Source organism: Triticum aestivum, chromosome 4D, assembly GCF_018294505.1.
Source record: "Triticum aestivum cultivar Chinese Spring chromosome 4D, IWGSC CS RefSeq v2.1, whole genome shotgun sequence".
Taxonomy (NCBI): domain Eukaryota; kingdom Viridiplantae; phylum Streptophyta; class Magnoliopsida; order Poales; family Poaceae; genus Triticum; species Triticum aestivum.
The window spans coordinates 472687213-472710091 of NC_057805.1; positions in this window are offsets into that span (position 1 = coordinate 472687213).

The following is a 22879-nucleotide window of genomic DNA, read 5'->3' on the forward strand; positions in this document are numbered from 1 at the left end:
TCTGCATGCTTGCATGTGGCTTAGTGCGGAGCCTCTCAACGTCTAGATCAGACGGCTATTATGGACTGATTTACTTCATCTAACGGCTACATCAATTTTGATGATGTGGCTCAAGGAGAGGATAGAGAATTCCTACTAGTGGGGGCTAGCTATTACTAGTAGATAAGTCTTTGTAGAGATTCCACTACATACGGAGCAAAATGAATGAATCTACACTTAAAATGCATCTATATACATCCGCTTGTGGTTCATGGTGAAATATCTACAAAGACTTATATTTAGGAACGGAGGAAGTACTAGTATACTACGTACTGTAATTTATCAGCGAGATAAATTTGTACAATGCTATGAAGCTTCCAGCTTCTGTTACATGTATCTTGCGTCCAAGGTTGCCCGTTGCAACATTTCATCAAATACAAAGGAGACTAACATGCATGCTATTGCATCTCAATGATTGACAAATCATAACAAATATGTACTCCCTCCGTTCCAAAATAAGTGTCTCAACTTTGTGCAAACTTTAGTACAAAGTTGTACTACTACTAAAGTTGACACTTATTTTGGAATAGAGGCAGCTAAAGAAAAAAAGATCCATGCAGTCCCTAGCCCTTGAACCGTGAACCCTGACCAGGCTTCAATTTGCTGGCAACGTTCGAGCTTCCTAATAAATGAAGTTTGCAACCTTTTGACCATCGGATCATTTTGTGCAGTTTCACCAAAATCGAGATGAGCATCCCTGTGGCAAAGAAATTGAAGAAGCGTGATTAGAATAAGATTACTGGGACTAGTTGATGAGACATAAACTCATCACAAATACAGTACGTAGAAGCCAGTAGAGGTATGTGCGGGGCAAAGAAGTACAGAAATATCCACAGGGAGTGATGTGGGCAGCTGGAGCAGTGGTGCAAGCCGGCTGTAAAGGGAGTTGTACCTGAGGGACGTAGCACAACCTTGAGGAGGGCGGCGGGAGGCGACAACTGCCCACGTCGCGGCAGTGAGCAAGGGACGAAGGCAACCTCACCGGCTTTGTGAGAGAGAACGGCGGGGACCCCTGATCGGGACGTGCCGACAGTGGGTTTTCGCCGTCGGCGACGGCCACCGCATCTACACTAAGCATCCACCCCTTCCCCAAGCGGATGTGATCCGCCGGGATGTTAGAGATGTGGCCACAGTCGTTTTGTGCGAGAGAGTGTGAAGAGAGCAACCCCAGCAAGCAACCGTGTAGGCTGGCCCGTCCTGACTATGTATATATTGGAGCGGTTTCCTTTCCTCTCCATATGAACCTATCATATTGTGTACGTGCCACTGAAGAAAAAAAAACTTTATTTATAAATGACGCGGCACCTACTACTCGTTCTCCTATAACCTTGCGCTTGGCATCTCCAAAATATTAACCTTGCGATTGGCTCTTCGCCTCTTCGGGAAGTCGAGCAATAATGGTAGTGGAGTATATATCGTTCTGGCTATATGAGACCGAATGAATTGCTGCACGTCCACCACGTGGGCGAGGGTCGAGGGGCGAGGGAGAGTGCTACATACACTGCTGGAATCAGCTAATTTGCCATCTGCCAGCTCTTTGCCGTCTGCTAGCTGACGGCGAAGAAGCTCTTTGCCATCAGCTACCCAGAAGCTGACGGCAAAGAAGTGGCAGACGGCAAAGAAGCTCTTTGCCATCTGCGGGCTCTTTGCCGTCCGCCAGTGGACGGCAAAGATTCTTTACCGTCAGCTGGCGGACAGCAAAGAGAGAGGTGGCCCCGACCCCCCGCCCGTTTGGGGAAAACTTAACGCCCCACCTCTTTGCCGTCTGCCAGCGGACGGCAAAGAGGCGAAAGGGCGGACGGCAAATAGTGGCGGATGGCAAAGAGGAGACTACCTAAAGGCCCGTACCCCCCCGCCCGTTACTCTCTGTTCTCTCCCTCTCTCACCTCGCCGACGCGCACTACATCCCACCACACATCCCACCCCACATCCCACCCCACCGCCGCCGCCCGCCGCGCGCCGCCGCCCCCAGCACTCGCCGTCGCCCGGCGCCCCGGCCCCACCGCCCCGGGGCCCCGCCGCCCCGTCGCCCCGGCCCCCGCCGCCCCACCGCCCCGGGCCCAGCGCCGCCGCCCCAGGCCGCCCCGCACCTCTCCTCCACCGGCCACCTCCTCCACCGCCCCGCCCCCCTCCTCCACCGGCGACCTCCTCCACCGGCCCTGCCTCAGGTGAGCTCTACCCCTTTTTTCCTTTTTTTCTGTTTTTTTAGTTTTAGGTTTAGTTTTAGTTTAGTTTTAGGGCCGCAAACAACACACTAAAAAAAGTTCGTACATAAAGTAGTTCGTACATAAATAGTAAAAAAACTACTCGGCGTCGCTATCTAGGTCAATCACGGCCGGGCCGTTGCCGCCGTTATCGTCGCTGCTGGACCGGTTCGCGACGTCGTCCGAATCCTCTTCCTCCTCCGCCGCCGGCGCCTGCTGCCACTCCGGCGGCACCTGCTGCCACTCCGGCGGCGCCATCGCCGCCTGCTGCGCCGCCATCGCCGCCTTCTCCTGGGCCTCCAGCGCCGCCTGCAGCGCCGCCATCGCCGCCTGCAGCACCGCCTCCTCCTGGGCCTCCAGCGCCGCCGCCGCGGCGGCCTCCTCCGCTGACTGCGCCAGGATCGCGAGGAGCCCGGGCGTGTCCTCCGGGTCGCCGTCCTGCTGGAGCGCCGCCTGCTCCGTCGGGATCACAACCTCGGCCGGGGCTGCTGGGGCGGGGATGGGAGCGGGTGCCCTGCGCGGCTGGGAGGGCCCGGCTCCACGAGAGAGATCACCGACAGGGAGCCCTCGGGCGGCGCGCTTGAAGGCGCCGATGACGTCGTCGAACCGCTTGCCCTTCCAAAAATGGCGGCGGCCCTTCCGGTTGTAGCGTCCCCCGGGGTGCGCGCGAAGCTCTGCCGGCGTCGCCGGTACGCCCTGCGTGGGGAATCCGTCCGCGGAGATCCTCCACGGCCGCGGCAGCTTCGCCGGCGGCGGCACATAGAGGCCGAACCGAGCGAGGTCCTCCGTCTGCCCCAACGTGAGGCTCAACGGCCAGTGGCCCCCCGGTGCCGCGCCGTCGGAGTCCGAGTCGCTGGACGCCATCCCGCGAAGAGAACGCCGGTGTGAAGAGGGAGAGGAGGGGGCGGGGCGGTGGAGGAGGTGGCCGGTGTGACCAAACTCGCCGCGCAGGGCGGGTTTTATAGCGTCGGGATTTAATGCGGCAGGGAGGTGCCGGGCCACGGAAGACGAGAGGGCGGCGGGCGGAAGACGAGATGGCCGCGCGGAAGACGAGAGGGCGGCGCGCGGAAGACGAGAGGGCGGCGTGTGGAAGACGAGATGGCGGCGTTGACCGCGAGGCATCGGGGCACGCGGGGCAGGCGAGGCGGCAGCCGGCAGCACGGCAGGCGTGCAGCGCGGCAGCGGGAAGCGGGGGGCAGGAGGCGTCGGGGCACGCGGGGCAGGCGAGGCGGCAGCGGGCAGGGGGGCAGGCGGCAGTGCCTCAGCGGGGGCGGCCGACGCGACGCGACGCGGCGGCCGAGGCGGAAGTGGCGCCGCAGGCCGAGGCGGAAGCGGGGGCGGCCGATGCGGCGGGAGTGGCGGAAGCGGGCGAGGCGAAAGCGGACGGCAAAGGCACTAGAAAGTTTGCCGTCCGCGGCGGACGGCAAAGGCCTGCTGTTAGCCACTTAACGGACTGAGAGCACAATTATTGCCGTCTGCTCTCGTTGCCGTCCGCGGCAGACGGCAAAGGTCCTTTGCCGTCAGCCGCCAGGAAGCAGACGGCAAAGCAGCTGTTTACCGTAGCCTACTTTGCCGGAGCCTTTTGCCGTCCGCGGCTGACGGCAAAGGCTTTTGCCGTCCACCGTTCATGCCTTTGCCGTCCGCCGTGGCAGACGGCAAAATAGCTGATTCCTGTAGTGATACGGAGCAAAATGAGTGAATCTACACTCTAAAATACGTCTATATACATCAGTGTTTGGAGTATGTACTAGTAGTTCATATTGAAATCTACTAAAGGACATATATATTCCAAACAATATGATATAATCTCTATAACCAAGGTAGTAGGGACGAGGAGTAAACGGAGGGAGTAGTAAATTTTTCTCCTTGTCCTGCGAGCCACCGCGCGCATGGGCGAGGGAGCGGGCGTAAGGCGGAGCAAGCTTCACCTCATCCTACGAGCCACCGCGCCCGTGGGCGGGGGAGACGGCGTACTAAGCAAGCTTCTCCTCGTTCTGCGAGTTGACGGGACACATCAAAAGTACTCCAGTGTATAGAGCCTTGTCTCTAAGGTAGACCCCACATGGTTTGCCTCTTTTTTAACATAACACGTCAAGTCACAATTTGTTTGTTCATCCGTGGTAGACGATCCTCCCTCCACCAAGTGGATAACTATTACACGTGCCAAATTACCACGTGGGCTGCCTTTTTCGTACAGAAATGAGCTCCACCGTGTACCGCGCGGGTGTGGTTGGGAAAGAGACGGGAGTACGTGCGCCGTGCATGCACCTCTTCTCTTCGTGCACGTCCCCCACCTACGTGGGTGTGTGTGAGAGATACAAACCGCGTTCGTGAGTGTTTTTTGTTTTGGGGTGGGGGGTGGGGTGGGGGGTTGATTTCGTGAATTATTTGTGGGAATATGTGTCGATGACATCTCAAACAAAATTTTGCATGCAATGTGTGTGAAATGGAGGCCTATCCATATCATACATAGAGGGTCGGGCAATCCACGAGAAGAGAGGGAGGGGTCATAGCTATCGATAGAGTCGAAGAGAGGATCAAGTGGGTGGGTGCAAGATCGATGAAGAGAGCCATCGAAATTGTGTGTGTGTGCAAGTCAAAGATATAGGGCGACTGGCCTACCGGAACGTTAGAGGGCACATGTCAAGTTTGTGTGTGGCAGGGAGACATGACTAGAGCGCTCGATGTATCGGTGTGTGTGGGGGGGGGGGGGGGGGGGGGGGGGGGTAGGCAGAGGCCTAACTATAGAGGTAGAACGACTCGTATATGTGTTGAGAAGGAGAGACCCATCTATGTCTTGAGGGAGATCGGTCGACATCCATACATAACTGAAGGACGTGAAATATGATGGGACAGAGAGAGAGAGAGAGGAGAGAGAGAGGGAGGGAGAGGGGTAGAGTGCTGGATGGGTGATGGAGTTGCTTCTCGAAGATGGTGGGAGAGGCCTACTAGACAAACTGAGGGTGGAACTGCAATGTTATCAATAAGAGTGGGGATGTGTTTCTGTGTGTGCCTGTGCGTGATAGATCTGTCGGGACGCATCCATGGATGATGAAGGGGAACCATGTGTTTGGTAAGCAAACCTAACTAGATCGGTAGATCAATTGTTGTTTGGCAGAGGAAGGGAGAGACACAACTAATGAGGTAGATCGATTGACGTGTGGGTAAAAACGAGTTATAAGGACCTAGCTAGCTATATGTATAGCGATAGATCGGTCGGTGTACGTCCATTTGTTAGAGGCAAATAAGGCCCAGTGAGATGGATAGACAGAGAGAATGGAGCTAGGAGGTGGTGCGAGAGGCCCAACTACTAGCTAGATAGGGGGAGGAGTGTGCGGTTGTGAGATCGATGAAAAGAGGGGCGAGAGTTTACACGTGTGTCTGACCGTATGAGAGAACGAGGCAAGGACACATAAAGGAGGAGATTGAAGGTGTGTGTATGTTGTAGGCAGGCATCGCTGGAGAGGTTTATCGATCGGTGTGTGTCGGAAAGGATTTGTGGAGACTCTGGGAGAACGACCTAAAGAAAAAAATGAATGTGCCCGGTGGATAGAATGCCGAGGGAGGGGGAGGGCGAGGAGGGCGTGTGCATGCACGAGAGAAAGTTAGTGGTAGCTACAAAGGTTAGAGGATTGTGTGGGTGTAAGAGACTAACAAAGATCATAATTTGATATGAAAGCGGATTCATATATTTGAATAGGAGATCATAGTGTTTTAAACATTGCATGCATGAATATAGCGGTGATACACGTGCTGTGCACATGTTATACCATAATGTGATAATGCATGGCGTTTGCAACTCACAGCTAAATGCCGAACAATCTAAACCATACTATACATCAAACAATCTCACATTTTATTTGAATTTGTGATAATGTGTGGCGTTTGCAGCTTACAACTAAATATCGAACAATCTAAACAATACTATATATCGAACATTCTCACATTTTATTTGAATTTGTGGTAATGTGTGGTGTTTGCAACTCACATCTAAATACTTGTAGGCGTAGGGGCGGGGCACCATACATAATGTGATAAACACATTAACATATGAGACATGGTTTAGATTATGAAGATCTAGCTAGAGCTAGAAATGTAATGTGATTTGAAATCAAAATAAAGTGGATTCAAAAAATCTAGTTCGAGTTCATATAGTACACATAGTTCATATGTAACTCGAGACTAATCATGTGGTGTGCTGTGAAGATAATACACAAACGATGGTTTAACTTGACAATAATGATGATTGTAGATCTTATTAAAACAGAGAAATGAATTCAAATGCTTTGACTTCACAACAATCATTACTGTAGATCTTATTCAAATAGAGAAACGAATTGAAATTTAGTTCATATTGAAGCGGTAGTATATACGTTTGGAATGCACTAAAACGTTCATTTGAGTAGTAGGTTGCATGCATTATACATGTAGCGAAATATTTTAATTGAACATAACATGAATTCAAAGTTTTGAATGACATTTGTAGTGCGCATTGATTTGGTACAATACACGTTAGGCTTATCCGGAAATTTCAACCCACGCCTTGTTAGCCCGAAATATTTAAGATATATCTTTGTCTTGTTGTGCTCCGACAACTCCTTCCATCTCAACCCGCGCCTTGCTATTCCGAAATTACAACGCGCGCGAAAACTCCCACCTCCTGTGAAATCCCGACACGCGAAATGCCCGTGCTACCCCTGAACCGAAAGAACCACCTCAAATCAGTGGGGGTACTTTCATAACTTACCCCACATTTCGGACAAGCGTGTCTCTAAGCCATGGTTCCCCACTGCCATCCCATCCGCCCACCCATTCGTACACCGAGGCCGCGAAAACCCGCGACGAAACCCCACACCCTGCTCCGTCCGCCACCCAGCCGGAGCCTCTTCCCCGACGACGTCGTCCACAGCAACACCTCGACGTCCCTCATCCACCGTACCGGAAGAGGATCCGTCGTCGATCTCATCGTCCCGCCGGTTCAGCCACCCCGTCCTCCACCTCCAAGGAGCTGCCCCGACGTTCCCCTCGTCTTTCGCGCCACCTCCATTCCCACACCGCCATCTTCACCTGCACCACCAGAAGAGCATCATCATCACTGTTTCCTCGGATGAAGCTGCGGCCTAATCGGTGCCACCAAAGAGGTTGTACACTAATCGCCGCATTTTCTTCTTGATTCGATCTCACGGTGCTGCCGGCGCTCAGTCCCGAGCCGACACGGCGTGACTCCATCCACGGCGGCATCGCCGGCCACTTCCTCCACGGCGTCGCTCCCTCGACGGCGACGTCCACATCAGTAGGAGCTGCTGCTGCTTTAGCTCTCGCTCGCGCTGCTGCTCTTGCTCTCGGTCCCCTGCCTGGTCTGCTCTTGCTATTGCTCTTGATCTTGCTGCTGCTCTCGCTCTTGCTCTTGCTTGCGATGCTGCTCCGATTTAGCTACACTTCAGTCGACTGAATCGACTTTTGGGTCAGTCGATTTTCAGGGGGTGGGGGAGGGGGGGGGGCTCGCCGGGGTGAAGGAAGAACCAGCCGCAGCGGGGAGGGGGGATCGCCGGAGAGGTACCCCACTATCTACCTTAGGGTTCAGGATGGGGGCGGTGGTCGCCGGCGGTGGCGGGGCGTTGGCGGGGCGATGGCGTGGGGATCGCCGGAGAAAAAGCTCGGCACGGGGGGGGGCCTAGAGGGATGGCCGGGGCGGCGGCGGACCGGCGGTGGGGAGTGTTTTCGGGGCGGGCGGGACGGCGCACCGCCGGCCGCGGGCGGCGGGGGGCTGCTGTTTGGCCGATGGTGGCTGGCGGCTCAGGGGGGTGGAGGTTGAAGATGAACCGCAGGCCCTTGATTTCATATCCAATGGCTGCAAAATCGACTAACCAGAGATGAAAAAGTCAGTCGACCGACGTGTAGCCTCACCTTGCTAGTGCGTTCAGTTTCGACAGCAAAATTCAGTTTCGACAGTTAAGTTCAGTTTCGACAGTTAAGCTCAGTTTCGACAGTTAAGTTCAGAGATGAGCGGCTGATGTATTTTACATCTAGCACTTTGTGGTTATGTATTTTACGTCATGTATTGGAGATGCTATTAGAATTCCACTCAGGTTAACGTTGTTCGTTGTCTCTCTTGTTCTGCTTCAGCCTCGGCGTCGTACAACTCACCGGAGCTGCTCCAACGTCGAAACCCTCCATCACAGCGGAGCAGTACCTCGGGCTCCATCTCCAGATGCCTAAGATCTTCTTCCCCTCCTCCGACAGCAAAGTCAGCCGGAGCATCCTCACCGGCCAACCCAATCACGCTGAGATCGACATGGCTTCGCCAAAGAGGTTGTACACTTGTTGCATCTCTTTTTTACTCTACATGTTATATATATTGTCCACTGAGCACACGGATTTGTTCCTTTAGTGTCTCCTTGAAAGAAAAAACGTAGGAATTTTAATTTTCACTTGTCCTCCTTTTCAAATTCCTATTCATGAAGCACAAGACTAAGAGATAGTAGCATAATAGCATTATAACCGTACATTTTCTTGTGGTTTGACTTAATCTCACCATGCTTCTTTGCATCCTGTGATCTTCCAATTGTTGTGAATTAAACACCCAGATTGGCAGAAATCCTGTGTTTTTAAATTCTCTGTTTTGCACGTGCATTCCTATCCTATTCCTGTCTATTTCCTATCCCTGCATTGTTGGAATCCTCCAATTCAAACGAGCCCTTACAAAATTACTTCTCTTACAGATAGTTGTCAAAGAAAACCTTGTGTGGTTTGTCCCGCTCCTGCTGCGCCGTCGTCCACCCCAGCTCAGCTGCTCCAATGATAGAAGGGTCTAGCACAGCAGGGATCCAGCCTCCAGACTGTCTTTCGCCGCCTCAGATCTTCTTCCCCGCCGCTGGCAGCCATGAAAACTACATTACCATCATCAACCGAGCAGATGACCTCGAGGACTACACGGGTCCGCAAGAGAGGTCGCACTCTTTCGTGTCTGCTTACGTTATGCATCGCTTAATATTACATGCTACTTTATCGTCCTGTTCACCGATTAGACTCTGAGTCAGCTCCAAACTAATGGTCAAACTTGAGTTTTTAAATGGTTGTGGGGTACATATCGGGGCCGCTATCAATAGTATCTATCTACTATCTGGTTAATCTCCGGTGTCTACTATGAGTTTCATGTTGGGTGGGAAACAAACAGTAAAGAAGACATTATCTGTATTTTTTAACTGAAGCCATTATCTGCCTGCTATTATTGGTTTTGGGTCTATCCACAGGTTGCTACCATCACTCTGGATTTCTGCATGCACTCCTTACATAATCTCACTATGTTTTATTCCTATGCATGACAGTTATTGTAAACAATGGAACTGAACATGTAGAGCAAAAGAGACGAGCCTTGCATGGCAATAAAATTTCATGCAGACGTCGCTCCATGGTAGGCGCAAAGGCAGCCCCCCTCCACGCATTTCGGATTGTAATCGAGAGGAAGATATCTGTTCTGAGGGGGATTCAGAAGGAGAAGACAACTCCTTTTTACCCCATGAGGTCTTCGCTCTAACTTGGCATGCTGATGTTGGTTATATCATGCATATGGTGTATTGCATTGCTTACTTTATACATCAAATATGTCATCTGCTTAGTTTAGACATCCTTTGTGCGAATGCCATCTGTTTAGTTTATTCATCGTTTATGTGAATTATGCAACGCCATCTTGTTTAGCCAGGCATCATATATGTGAATTTTGCAACGCCATCCTGCTTAGCCAGTCATCTTATATGTAAATTATATCAGGCCATCCTTTTTTTCGCTACATATTACATTTGTCAACAATGTTAGTACATTCAACTGCTCTTCGTGTGCATCAGCCATTTGACACGGTGATGGCAAATTCTGGAGTGAAAACAAGGTCTTCAGAGCAGACTATGCTATCTGACGAAGCGCATATCTCGCTGGTTACGGATAGCTCCTCAGAGGAGGATTCAGAGACAGATGACCAGCCCTACCCCCCCGAGGGTTATGTTGCTCATATCGTGCGTATGGTGTCTCGCATTGCTATGTCATTTGATTAGTTTAGACATGCTTTGTGTGCATGCCACCTGTTCAGTGTCTAATTACCATATATGTGAATTATGCATTGCCATCTTGTTGCAAGACATTATATATGTGAATTATACAATGCTATCTTGTTGCAAAGGCATTATATATGTGAATTATGCAATGCCATGCTGTTTGGCCAATCATCATGTATGTGAATTATATCATGCTATCATTTTTTTGTATCACGTGTTCCATTTGTCGACAACGTTTGTATATTCAACTACTCTTCCTGTGCATCAGCCATTTGAAGCGATGATGGAAGTATCTGGAGTGAAAACAAGGTATTCAGAGCAGACAATGCTACCTGCTGAAGCAGACATCTTGCTGGTTACAAACAACTCCTCAGAGGAGGATTCAGAGACTGATGACCAGTCCTATTTCCCCCCTGAGGTCTATGCTCAAACTTGGCAGGGTTATGTTACCCATGTCATGCATGTTGTCTTGCATTGCTTAGTTTTTACATCATATATGGATTGCCATCTGCTTACTTGCTTACTATATAAATCATATATTTGAATTATATCATGCCATCATGTTTACATAGTACATACACATCATCTATCTGAATTATGGCATGGCAACCCATTTAATAAAGACATCATATAGTTATATCATCTCATCCTGTTTAGTGTTTACAGTCATCATATTTTGAATTATGGCATTCTATCCGTGAATGTATGTGAATTATGGCATGCCAACCTATTTAATAAACACATTATATAGTTATGTCATGTCATCCTGTTTACACAGTCTCATATTTTGAACTATGTCTTTCCATCTTTTTTAGTTAGCCATCATAATGTGAAATTGTGTCATGCTATCCTGTTTAGTTAGCCATCATATATGTGAAATTGTGTCATGCTATCCTGTTTGGTTAGACAACATAAATATGAATTATTTCATGCCCTCTTTTATTCCCGACTATCCATTGCACCTGTCTATCATACAATGTCTGTACTTTCAATTACTTTTCTTGTTTATCAGCCATTTGAATTGGAGAGCGTGATGGCAGTATCTAAGGGAGTAACAACACGGTCCTCAGAAAAGATAATGCTACCAGTTGATGCAGATAGAACCACGGTTGTACTTGCCCAAGGACCAGATCCACCACACATAACCCAGACTCTCGCAGATTGTACCCCTACCCAGTTGGACAGAGAACCAGCTACACCCCTTCTAACCCCAACCCCGTCAGATAGTAACCCAGTTCCTGTTGACACAGCACTGTCTCCACCACAGAGTACCCAAACACGAACAGTTAGTAAGGGAACTGCAGTGCCCAAAGCACGAGGACCACCACTCCGAATCCCAACTCAATGCTTAAAGGAGAAGAACATTTGTTCTCAGGTCAGGTTCTGTAGCTATGGTTCATACTCCTTTGCTCTTGCATTACTGTATTTACTCATACCAACTATTTTCAATTTTGAAGGATGGAATTGAAACTCCAATGGCGCAACAGGTATGTTTTAAACCTGTTTCTTTAACTGGTTTGCTGTTGTAACCTGCTCTATGTTGATTTCAGTTTCAATTGAATAAACAGTTATGTTCTCATGTCATGCACATTACAAGTATTGTTATTGCTCTATAGTTACCCACACTTATATTCTGTCTATTCTGCTTTGTCTTGAACAAATATTATTTGAACTGTGTCTCTATCTTGATTTGGCAACAAAAACTAGAATGATATAGACCATAAAGTGACCATGGTACATAGATATATGTTTGTTTCATGCTGTTATCCTATCCACTTTACTACTGAACTCATTTACCAAAATGAGTTTCATATACAACATGGTAAACATGTGAGGTGTCTGCTTGTTTCTCTTTTAGAATGCGAACAAAATATTGGAGAACAGTACCGCGTTATCCAATGGTAAAGGAAGTAATGCAGATAAGGTTCAAGATAGTGAGACATCCCTGTTGGTCTCCAACAAAGCTGATAAAAACTATCTTGACGACAGTGAGGGAACCCAAAAGTCCTGTCTTGATGTAGTGTTCGAGTTACTGGCCACTACTGCTAGCACAAGCTCTTCGAACTCGCTGCCTGAATCAGTTCGTCTTCTTGAGTCTCAACTTCAAGTTGAAAGACATCGATCAGATGTGTTGCGACAGGAAGCTGAAGGACTGATGAAGTCCCTGCAGAATTCAGATGCATATTTTCTGGTGCAACAGCAAGCGCTGGAGGATTTTAGCGCCAAACAAGAGAAAGTTAATAAGCTTGCTAAGCATCTTGCCAGCATTATGGGTACCCAGGATATTGTTTCTTGAGATCTTCTGAAGTGGTTTCAGTTCTGGATTTGTTTTGCTGCAACGTTTATTTGCGCTGGTTGCCAACTTTGACAACCGGTGTATATGATATGCTGCTTTGTTCGCTATATTTGCACTGGTGGCGAACTTTGATGCCCAATGGATGTAATATGTGTAATAGCCGTGATAGCCTAGCGTTAGTTGCTTGCTTATTTATTTCCTTGTTGTCTTGTTTATTTGTTTGCTTGTAGTCATTGCAGTTCTTTTTCCGCGGTTAGCTAGTGGCTGCAATAACCTGTTTTTTAAAACTAGGCCACAATAACCATGGGCTAATATTTACTGTAGTGACACTGGGCCTCCTACTGGCCATAGAAACAGTGGGCCTTCTACGGGCCATAGAAACAATGGGCCTTCTACGGGCCGTAGAAACAATGGGCCTTCTGCGGGCCGTATCATCAATGGGCCTTATACGGGCCGTATGATCGATTGGCCAAACATGGGCCAAATAGACCGCATTATGGCCGTAAATGGGCTAGAGTTGGAATCATCCGTTCATGGGCAGACCATAACGGGCCATCGTTAATAGGCCGTATTTGATGACGCTATGAAAACGGCCCAACGTATTAACGGACCACAAACGGGCCGACTGTAACCACGGGTTGAATTTGGCCCACAAGCAAAAAATGAGAGTAACGGGCCGTAAGTAAACGAATGCTGGAAATGAGCCCAAGAATAAATGGGCTCTGAGAAGGCCGAAAGATAACATGGGCTGGAAACGGCCCAACGGAATAACGGGCCGTTAATGGGTATAAAGTGATACAGTGTTCATTACGGGCCAGTTTCACCACGGGCCGTTAATGGGTGTAAAGTGATACACTGTTCATTACGGGCCAGTTTCACCACGGGCCGTTAATAGGCCAAGAGTTACATAGGGCCTCATATGGGCCGAAAGACGTCATGGGCCATACACGCGCCAGAAGTGAAAATGGGCTGGAATCATATTGGATGGCCCAGATGACGCTATTGGGCCTAATTCGGATAGGGCGTAACGGGCCTTGGGTTAGCGGGCTGTAAATGGCTATATGCGAACAGGCCGTTAACAGGCTTTCCATGGGCTGGCCCGCCACCTTTTGACCAAGTCAAACGGCCCGACCTTTTCACAGGAATGGGCCATGCCACGTGTCGACGTATCATAGGCGCCTTCCGTCCAATGAGTGGATGACATCTGTCCCAACGATGAGCCGACACGTGTTTCCTCCAGCCAATGATGATTTTACACGTGGAAAATCCCCATTGGTTGGGGCTGTTAACGGGTTATCGGATCCAAAACCCGACCCGATAGCTTAACGGCGTTCTGTTACGGTGGATGCCACATGTCGGTCACCCTTGACGAAAGCACTTCTGTGACGCGCGATTTATCATCATGGATGTGGACACTTCCGTGATGATAATTTTGGCAATGTCATGGAACACTTCTACGACAGCACATGTATGACTATCTTGATTCTGTCATAAATTTGTCATGGATGTACATGCATGACAGAAAACGCGACCTACTGTGACAAAGACGTATCATCACGGAAGTGTATTTTTTTTGTAGTGAGGTGAAGGGGAAATTCTTTCACACTATGGCAGTTCACAAGAAGAAGAAGATGTCGAAAATCAACACTCTATCACAAGGGAACTAGAAATGCTCACTGAAAGGCTAAGCGATCTCAGAAGACAGAATCTGTGTCTCACAAATGATGACGAACTTGACTTGCCTGAATCTTCAACACAATTAACTCCGAAAGAAATGAAGTGCTTCAAATGCAAACAGTTCGGTCATTTTATAGCAGACTTTTCTTGCTGGGATGGAAAACCTAGTAACCGATGGAAATATCTTCACTGCAATGGATTTAATCGAATTGATCTTCACACTAAGCTCTTGAAGAAGAATTAATCTTCCTCATCCTCTTCGGCGAGACTAGTCACTGACGTGCAAGCAAGAACAACCATCGAATCCAATATGAGGAGAATATTGCAGCTGAACAGAGCATGTGCTGAAATGACTGTGGATTCGGAAGATGAGACATCCGAATCAGAATCAGAAGATGAAGAGCTTTACAGAAAGTTAGGAAGAAGCATTGCATTCATTGCCTTCGAATCAGCTGAGAAATCTCTCGAATCAGACACTGATGACAATGCCTCAAGTGATGATGAACCAATCACATTCTCATGGCAAAAACCTCAAAGGATCAGGTATCAGCAAAACATCGATCATCCATGAATGAATATTCTCCTGAATACATTGCCTACGCTAAACTTGTCAAGATTGCAAAATCTCAACAAGTTGAGCTTGAAAAACTTGAGAAAAATCTTAGTAAAACCGAAGGATTACTGGTCGAAGAGATGGAGAAGAATCAAGAGTTGATCGAAAAGCATGAAGCTTTTTCTTCAACTATTGATGATCTTTCCAACCAATATGATTCCCTTACAGTCGACTACGAGAGTTTATCAGATGAACTCCTTAATGGGAATCAAGAACTCGAGTCACTGAAAGAGTCTCATAACGTGCTTGCGATGGGAAAAGCTTCTCTCTTCGCCGAGCAATCTAATCGACCTCCTGATGATTTTGTGCCTCCTTGCTTACAATGCCTAGAACGTAGCAATGCTGATTCGAATGTTGAAACTTCTAATGCCATCATTAAGAATATTGCAACAACTACGAATGATATTTCTAACCCCTCCACCGAGGAATTTGTTGCTCTCTCTAATGAAAATCGCAGGTTAAAGAACTTGCTTGAGAAATGAATGATAAAGAGGCTCATAGGACATCAAACCCTTTGTGACATGCTCAAAAAGTCCATACTGCACAAAAACCCTAGAAAGGAAGGTTTGGGTTTCGAAAGGAAACTCAATGTTGATGGAAGCTATTGGACTCCCGAGCAATATCCTTGAACGAGTTGGGTTCTTGCCAAAAGTAAAACTCTCAAACCTGCAACTTTGTCTGGATATGATTCTCCCATATCTGTTGTTTTTGACGAGTCAGATGACTCAAGCTACAAAATCTTTAAACAACAGAATGGCAAGGTTTTCGCTCGGTATGTTGGAACTAACGGTAGGTCTGGGTCACCCAAGAAGCTAATATGGGTGAAGAAGTGCATTATTGAAAATTTATCTGTCACGACTAACTTGGATATGCAGAGTGATTCTCTTCATGGGAATGATTATCCTTCATAGACTAGACCTGAAACTTCCTTGAACAGATATGGGTCAAACCTTCGACAGAAGGAGTACATGCGTGTCTCCTTGAATCATTATGCTCATGTCTCTGGGAACAACTTCAATGCATATTCATATGATTACACTTGAAATGCACAGGTGAACTACAGATCTCGCCGAAGGAATGTTCCTGCTCAGACTAAGCGAATGAGATGCTCGCCGCCCACACAAGTGTGGGTTGCGAAAAAGAACTAACCCTTCTTGCAGGAAATTTCTCAGGGATACCACTCGCTTACTCTAAGCCCTGAGATCTATTATTGTTGCTGCTAGCTCTTTGTATTTATTTGCTTTCGTTCTCGTGTTTGTTTTCGCTTGCCATGTTTGTGTTTCGTTCGATGAACAACTCACTCGTAGCTTCGTGTTGTGTGTTTTCTCTCTTCTGGCAGACTGTTTTGTTTCGGACCCTTTTATCCCTCTATTCTTGGTCATCCAATCTATGTTGTCCGTCATGAGCATGCAACTTGATATGAAGCAAATTTCTATCCGATGTCCTTGGTCGCGAAAGAAACCAACTTCGAACTTTAATCTGTTTTTGGCGTTTGCCCTTCCTCAAACCTTTCGGTCTCTCACTTAGTTTCCGAGTTTTTCACAGGAAACGGTTGCCACGTGCCCATAATCCCCATGACCGTGACCGCGTCCGTTGAATGTGGGACGTCCCGCTTATGAGGATCGTGGATCTTGGAGAGGTGGTTCTGCTCGCTAGCTATAAATACCCCTCTCGGTGTCTTCTTCCTTGTTTGTTCCTCAAACCCTCAGATCCACCTCCTCCCGAGCCTGAGCTCGAAGCAACTCCGGCGAGGTGCCTTGCCGTGCGACTCCGGTGAAGTCTCGTCATAGTTGATCACGCCCGTGCGGTAATCTTCCTTTCCGCATTGCCGTAGTTGATCTATGCTGCCAAGTTAGGGCGCCTAGATCTGGAACTACTCCTGTCCTGACCTCTGTTCTTAGGGCAGTTCATACTGACGACATTTCCCTTGATTTATTTCCTTGCAGTAGATCTTTAGGATTCACTAGATTATGGCTGGTGCAGTTTGTAGTTTTTCCCTCATACTAGTCCTCCTCGATCTAGGGTTCATGAGTACTTATCCGAAAGATTAGATAGTTTGATCGGTCTTGCACTCTTTGTGTCTAGGTTGAAATCTATCAAAGATATCTTCTCTAAGTATACCATGGATTCCTATGTTCCTTCCAAAAAACATTCATTTTTGTTCAAAAATGCTTCTGTGCATGTTTATGACCCTACCCTATTTTCCCTCGTATCTATTCTTTTCATAGGTTAGCAATGACACAGAGTTCAGATGAGTACATAGATTCTGAAGGAGAATTGCCTCAGCTTCCACCTAGATCTGACTGAATGAGATTGGCCGGAGGAGGAAAATCATCAAAGCCTCCCAAGACACCGAAGAAGAAATCAGAGTCTGAATCCGAAGGAGATGATGAAGAGATTCCCTCTGCTCACAGTCATCCCGAGGATGAATTGGTCACTAACACCCTGACAATGTTCTCCGATGGAAATCCTAAAAAGGGTGGTCGCGACAGAGAGAAGAATACCAATGCTGAGATGTCTGAACCAGAAGGTTACAAAACTCCACCTGGAGTTGAAACGACAACTGAACATAACAACAGGTTGCAAAGGATTCACCATCACTGGGCAAAGAAATGGTTCAACTATGAAAACGTTCGCGAGAAATATCAAATTCTATTTGCCTTCTCACCTCCGTGGAACGACTGTATTGCAGAAAATTGCATTGGACCTCATAATGAAAAGGTCAGACCTCCTCAGCCTTCGAATGCTCATCCGGACTCCCTCAAAACCATAGCTAACTTTCCCAATGAAGTGGCTAAGAGGGCTAAGGCAAAAGCCAAGCGTGATGCTAGGGCTGCGAACAAAAATCAAGTAGAAGCTAAAAGCGTTGCGCTGACTCAGCAAGACATACAGAAGAAAAAGGATCGTGCATCCAAAGGAAGCAAGTCCAGAAAGTCAGTTTCCCCTCGCACTTTGATACATCTCCAACGTATCTATAATTTATGAAGCATTCATGCCATGTTTACAACAATTTTATATGATTTTGGTATGATTTGATTAGAACTAACCCGGACTGACGCTGTTTTCAGCAGAACTACCGTGGTGTCGTTTTTTGTGCAGAAATAAAAGTTCTTGTAATGGGCTGAAAATTTACGGTGATTTTTTATGGACCAGAAGAAGCCCCCGAAGCAAAAGAGTTGGGCCATAAGAGTCCTGAGGCATCCACAAGGGTGGGGGGCTCGCCCCCCTACCTTGTCGTCGCCTTGTGGACCTCCTTGACTTGTTGCCGACGCCAAAAATTCCTATAAATACCAAAAACCCCAGAAATAAACCTGGATCGGGAGTTCCGCTGCCGCAAGCCTCTGTAGCCACGAAAAACCAATCGGGATCCTGTTCCGGCACCCTGCTGGAGAGGGAAACCATCACCGGAGGCCATCTTCATCATCCCAGCGCTCTCCATGATGAGGAGGGAGTAGTTCACCCTCAGGGCTGAGGGTATGTACCAGTACCTATTTGTTTGATCTCTCCCTCTCTCTCTCTCTCTCTCTCTCTCTCTCGTGTTCTTGATATGGCACGATCTTGATGTACCACGAGCTTTGTTACTATAGTTGGATCATATGATGTTTCTCCCCTTCTATCCTCTTGTGATGAATTGAGTTTTACCTTTGAGGTTTCACTATTATCGGATTGAATACTATTATGGATTTGAGAACACTTGATGTATGTCTTGCGTGGGATACCCATGGTGACAATCGGGTGTTCTATTGATTCACTTGATGTATGTTTTGGCACTCAACTCGGGGATTCCCAAGGTGACATTGGGGTAATATATGCATAGGGTTTGATGCATGTTTTCGTCCTTGTTTCTCCGGTAGAAATCTTGGGCACTCTTTGAAGTTCTTTGTGTTGGATTGAATATTATGAATCTGAAGTTGTTTGATGCATAACGTATAATTGACCCACGGATACTTGTGGTGACATTGGAGTATCTAGGTGACATTAGGGTTGATTGATGTGTGTCTTATGGTGTTATTTTACTACGAACTCTAGGGATGTTTGTGACACTTATAGGAATAGCTCAATGGATTGATCGGAAAGAATTACTTTGAGGTGGTTTCGTACCCTACAAGCAATTTCATCTTATGTTCTCCGCGGTAGGAACTTTGGATTGACTTTTGTCGCACGTTGAGGGATTGCCATATGATCTAATTATGTCATCATTGTTGAGAGAACTTGCAGTAGTGAAAGTATGAACCCTAGGCCTTGTTTTCAAGCATTGCAATACCCTTTTTGCTCAATTTTGTTACTAGTTACCTTGCTGTTTTTATATTTTTTCAGATTACAAAAACCTATATCTACTATCCATATTACACTTGTATCACCATCTCTTCGCCGAACTAGTGCACCTATACAATTTACCACTGTATTGGGTGTGTTGGGGACACAAGAGACTCTTTGTTATTTGGTTGCAGGGTTGTTTGAGAGAGACCATCTTCCTCCTATGCCTCCCACGGATTGATAAACCTTAGGTCATCCACTTGCGGAAAATTTGCTACTGTCCTACAAAACTCTGCGCTTGGAGGCCCAACACGAGTCTACAAGAAGAAGGTTGTGTAGTAGACATCAAGCTCTTTTCTGGCGCCGTTGCCGGGGACGTTAGTGCTTGAAGGTGTATCTTTAGATCTTGCAATTGAATCTTTTAGTTTCTTGTTTTATCACTAGTTTAGTCTATAAAATAAAACTACAAAAAAATGGAATTGAGGTTGCTTCATATGCTTCATCTTTTTAATGTCTTTCATGAAAATAAGGATCCCGATAATTGTGCCAAAGTGTTAGAAGAAGAATGCATTAAAATGTTTGTCACTAAATCTTTGAATAATGAGCATGATTGTAATGTTGTTAGTATGAATTCTTTGAATATCCATGATGCTAATGATATGCAAAGCTACAAGCTTGGAGATGCTATGTTTGATGAAGTTGATATTTTTTGTCCCCCAAGTTTTGATGAGCAAATTTATTATGATAATAGCATGCCTCCTATTTATGATGATTATATTGATGAAAGTGTGCTTGGAAGAGTGTCAACTCTAGGTAATGATCCCACTATTTTGGAGGGTGTTGAATCTTATAATATTTATGAAAGTGGATTTGGAGAGGTCAGGACTTTATTCAGTGATGAATCCACTATTTCAGAAGAGGTTTCAATTGATTATGAGAACAGAGTTGCTATCTATGATGATTATTGTAATGACGTGTATGCTATAAAGAATAATGATAACCATGAAGCTTGTCATCATGATTTTCATTTTCAATTGGATTATGCCTCACATGATAGGTATTTTGTTGAATTTGCTCCCACTATTATGAATAAGAAGAATTTTGCTTATGTGGAGAGTAGTAAATTTTCTATGCTTGTGGATCATGAAAAGGATGCTTTGTGTGATGGTTATATTGTTGAATTCATTCATGATGCTATTCAATATTATTATGAGAGAGGAACATAGTATCTCAATAATATCAAGTTTCCTCTCTACATGTTGAAAATCTTGAAGTTTTGCTTGCTTTACCTTCCTATGCAAGTTGATTCTTGTTACCATGAATTGTTTGCTCACAAAATCCCTACGCATAGGAAGTGGGTTAGGATTAAATGTGCTAGTCATATGCTTCATGATGCTCCCATTATGTTTCAATTCTTATCTCCTATGTGAGCATCATCAAAATTATCGTGCCTAGCTAGAAAGGCATTAATAAAGAAAAGCGCTTGTTGGGAGACAACCAGATACGTCTCCAATGTATCTATAGTTTTTTATTGTTCCATGCTATTATATTATATGTTTTGGATGTTTTATACGCATTAATACTATTTTATATGATTTTTGGGACTAACCTATTAACCTAGAGCCCAGTGCCAGTTCCTGTTTTTTCCTTGTTTTAGAGTTTTGCAGAAAAGGAATACCAAACGGAGTCCAAACGGAATAAAACTTTCGCAATGATTTTTCTTGGACCAGAAGACACCCAGGAGACTTGGAGTGCAAGTCAGAAGAGCCACGAGGCGGCCACAAGGGTGGAGGGCGCCCCCCCGACCTTGTGGGCCCCTCGGTGACCCCCTGACCTAGATCTTCCTCCTATATATATATATATTCTCAAATACCCCAAAAACTTCCAGGGGAAACACGAAACCACTTTTCCACCACCGCAACCTTCTGTACCTGTGAGATCCCATCTAGGGGCCTTTTCCGGCATCCTGCCGGAGGAGGATTCGATCACGGAGGGCTTCTACATCAACACCATTGCCTCTCCGATGAAGCGTGAGTAGTTTACCACAGATCTACGGGTCCATAGCTAGTAGCTAGATGGCTTCTTCTCTCTCTTTGATCCTCAATACAAAGTTCACTTCGATGTTCTTGGAGATCTATTCGATGTAATACTCTTTTGCGGTGTGTTTGCCGAGATCCGATGAATTATGGATTTATGATCAGCTTATCTATGAATATTATTTGAATCTTCTCTGAATTCTTTTATGCATGATTTGATATCTTTGCAAGTCTCTTCGAACTATCGATTTGGTTTGGCCAACTAGATTGGTTTTTCTTGCAATGGGAGAAGTGCTTAGCTTTGGGTTCAATCTTGCGGTGCCTTTCCTAGTGACAGTAGGGGCAGCAAGGCACGTATTGTATTGTTGCCATTGAGGATACAAAGATGGGGTTTTCATCATATTGCTTGAGTTAATTCCTCAACATCATGTCATCTTGCTTACGGCGTTACTCCGTTCTTTATGAACTTAATACTCTAGATGCATGCTGGATAGCGGTCGATGTGTGGAGTAATAGTAGTAGATGGAGAATCGTTTCGGTCTACTTGACACGGACGTGATGCCTATATTCATGATCATTCACTACTGGAATCAGGATCTTTGCCATCAGCCAGTTCTTTGCCGTCAGTTAGCTGACGATAAAGGAGGTCTTTGCCATCAGCATACAGAAAGATGACGACAAAGAAAGAGTGAACGACAAAGATGGTGTTTGCTGTCAGCCAGTTCTTTGTCGTCCGCTAGCAGACGGCATAGAAGCTTTGCCATCCGCTAGCGGACGGCAAAGAGGGAGGGTGGCGTACCAGCGAGGGCCTCCTAACGGCCACTTTCTTTGCCGTCAGCTAGCGGACGGCAAAGAATCTTTGCCGTCGGCTAGCGGACGGCAAAGAAAGTGGCCAACTAACGTCCGTTCGCTAGGCTCTTTGTCGTTCGCTAGCAGACGGCAAAGAGCTGTGACTTAAACTAAATAACCACCAGCCCCACGTCCCTTTCTCTCCCCCCTCTCTCCCTCCCTCATCACATCCGCGCCGCCGCCCCGTGCCCGAGCCGCCCCCGCCGATCCGCTGCCCCGCCGCCGCCGGCCACCCCGCCCCGCCGCGCCGCCCCTCCGCCCCGCCGCCCCGCCCCGCCCCGCCGCCCCGAGATGTCCCGGGCTACCCGGCGCCCCGCCACCCCAGCCGCATCGCCCCGCCCCCTCCTCCATCCGGCACCCCCTGCCACGCCCTGAAGGTGAGACATCCCTCTTTTTTAGATTTAGTTTCATTAGGATTAGTTTAATTTAGGCTTGGTTTAGTTTAGGTTTAGTTTCTGTATTTTAGGTTTAGATTTAGTAGTTGAGGTTAAGTTTATTAGGTTTATTTTAGGTTAAGAAGAAAGAAGAAAGATGAAAAAGAAGAATAAGAAGAAGAAGAAGAAGAGGAAGAAGAAGAAAAGGAGGAAGAAGAAGAGGAGGAGGAGGAGGAGGAAGAAGAAGAAGATTAGGGGTGTATTACCGACGAAACCGGGTCGAGTGGGTTAGGGGATTCCTCGTTGTCGATGGAACCCTAAATACCAAGTATCGTCGGTGCAAGATACATGTGGCCGTCGGTGTCGAACACTACATCCACGTCTCACAAGTGACGCCGGCGTCCGGCGTCCCACAACAACAGTTCTCGGTGTCGATGGCGGTCGAACACCATTGCGAATTTGTTTGGCAGCCTCTGCGATGACGAT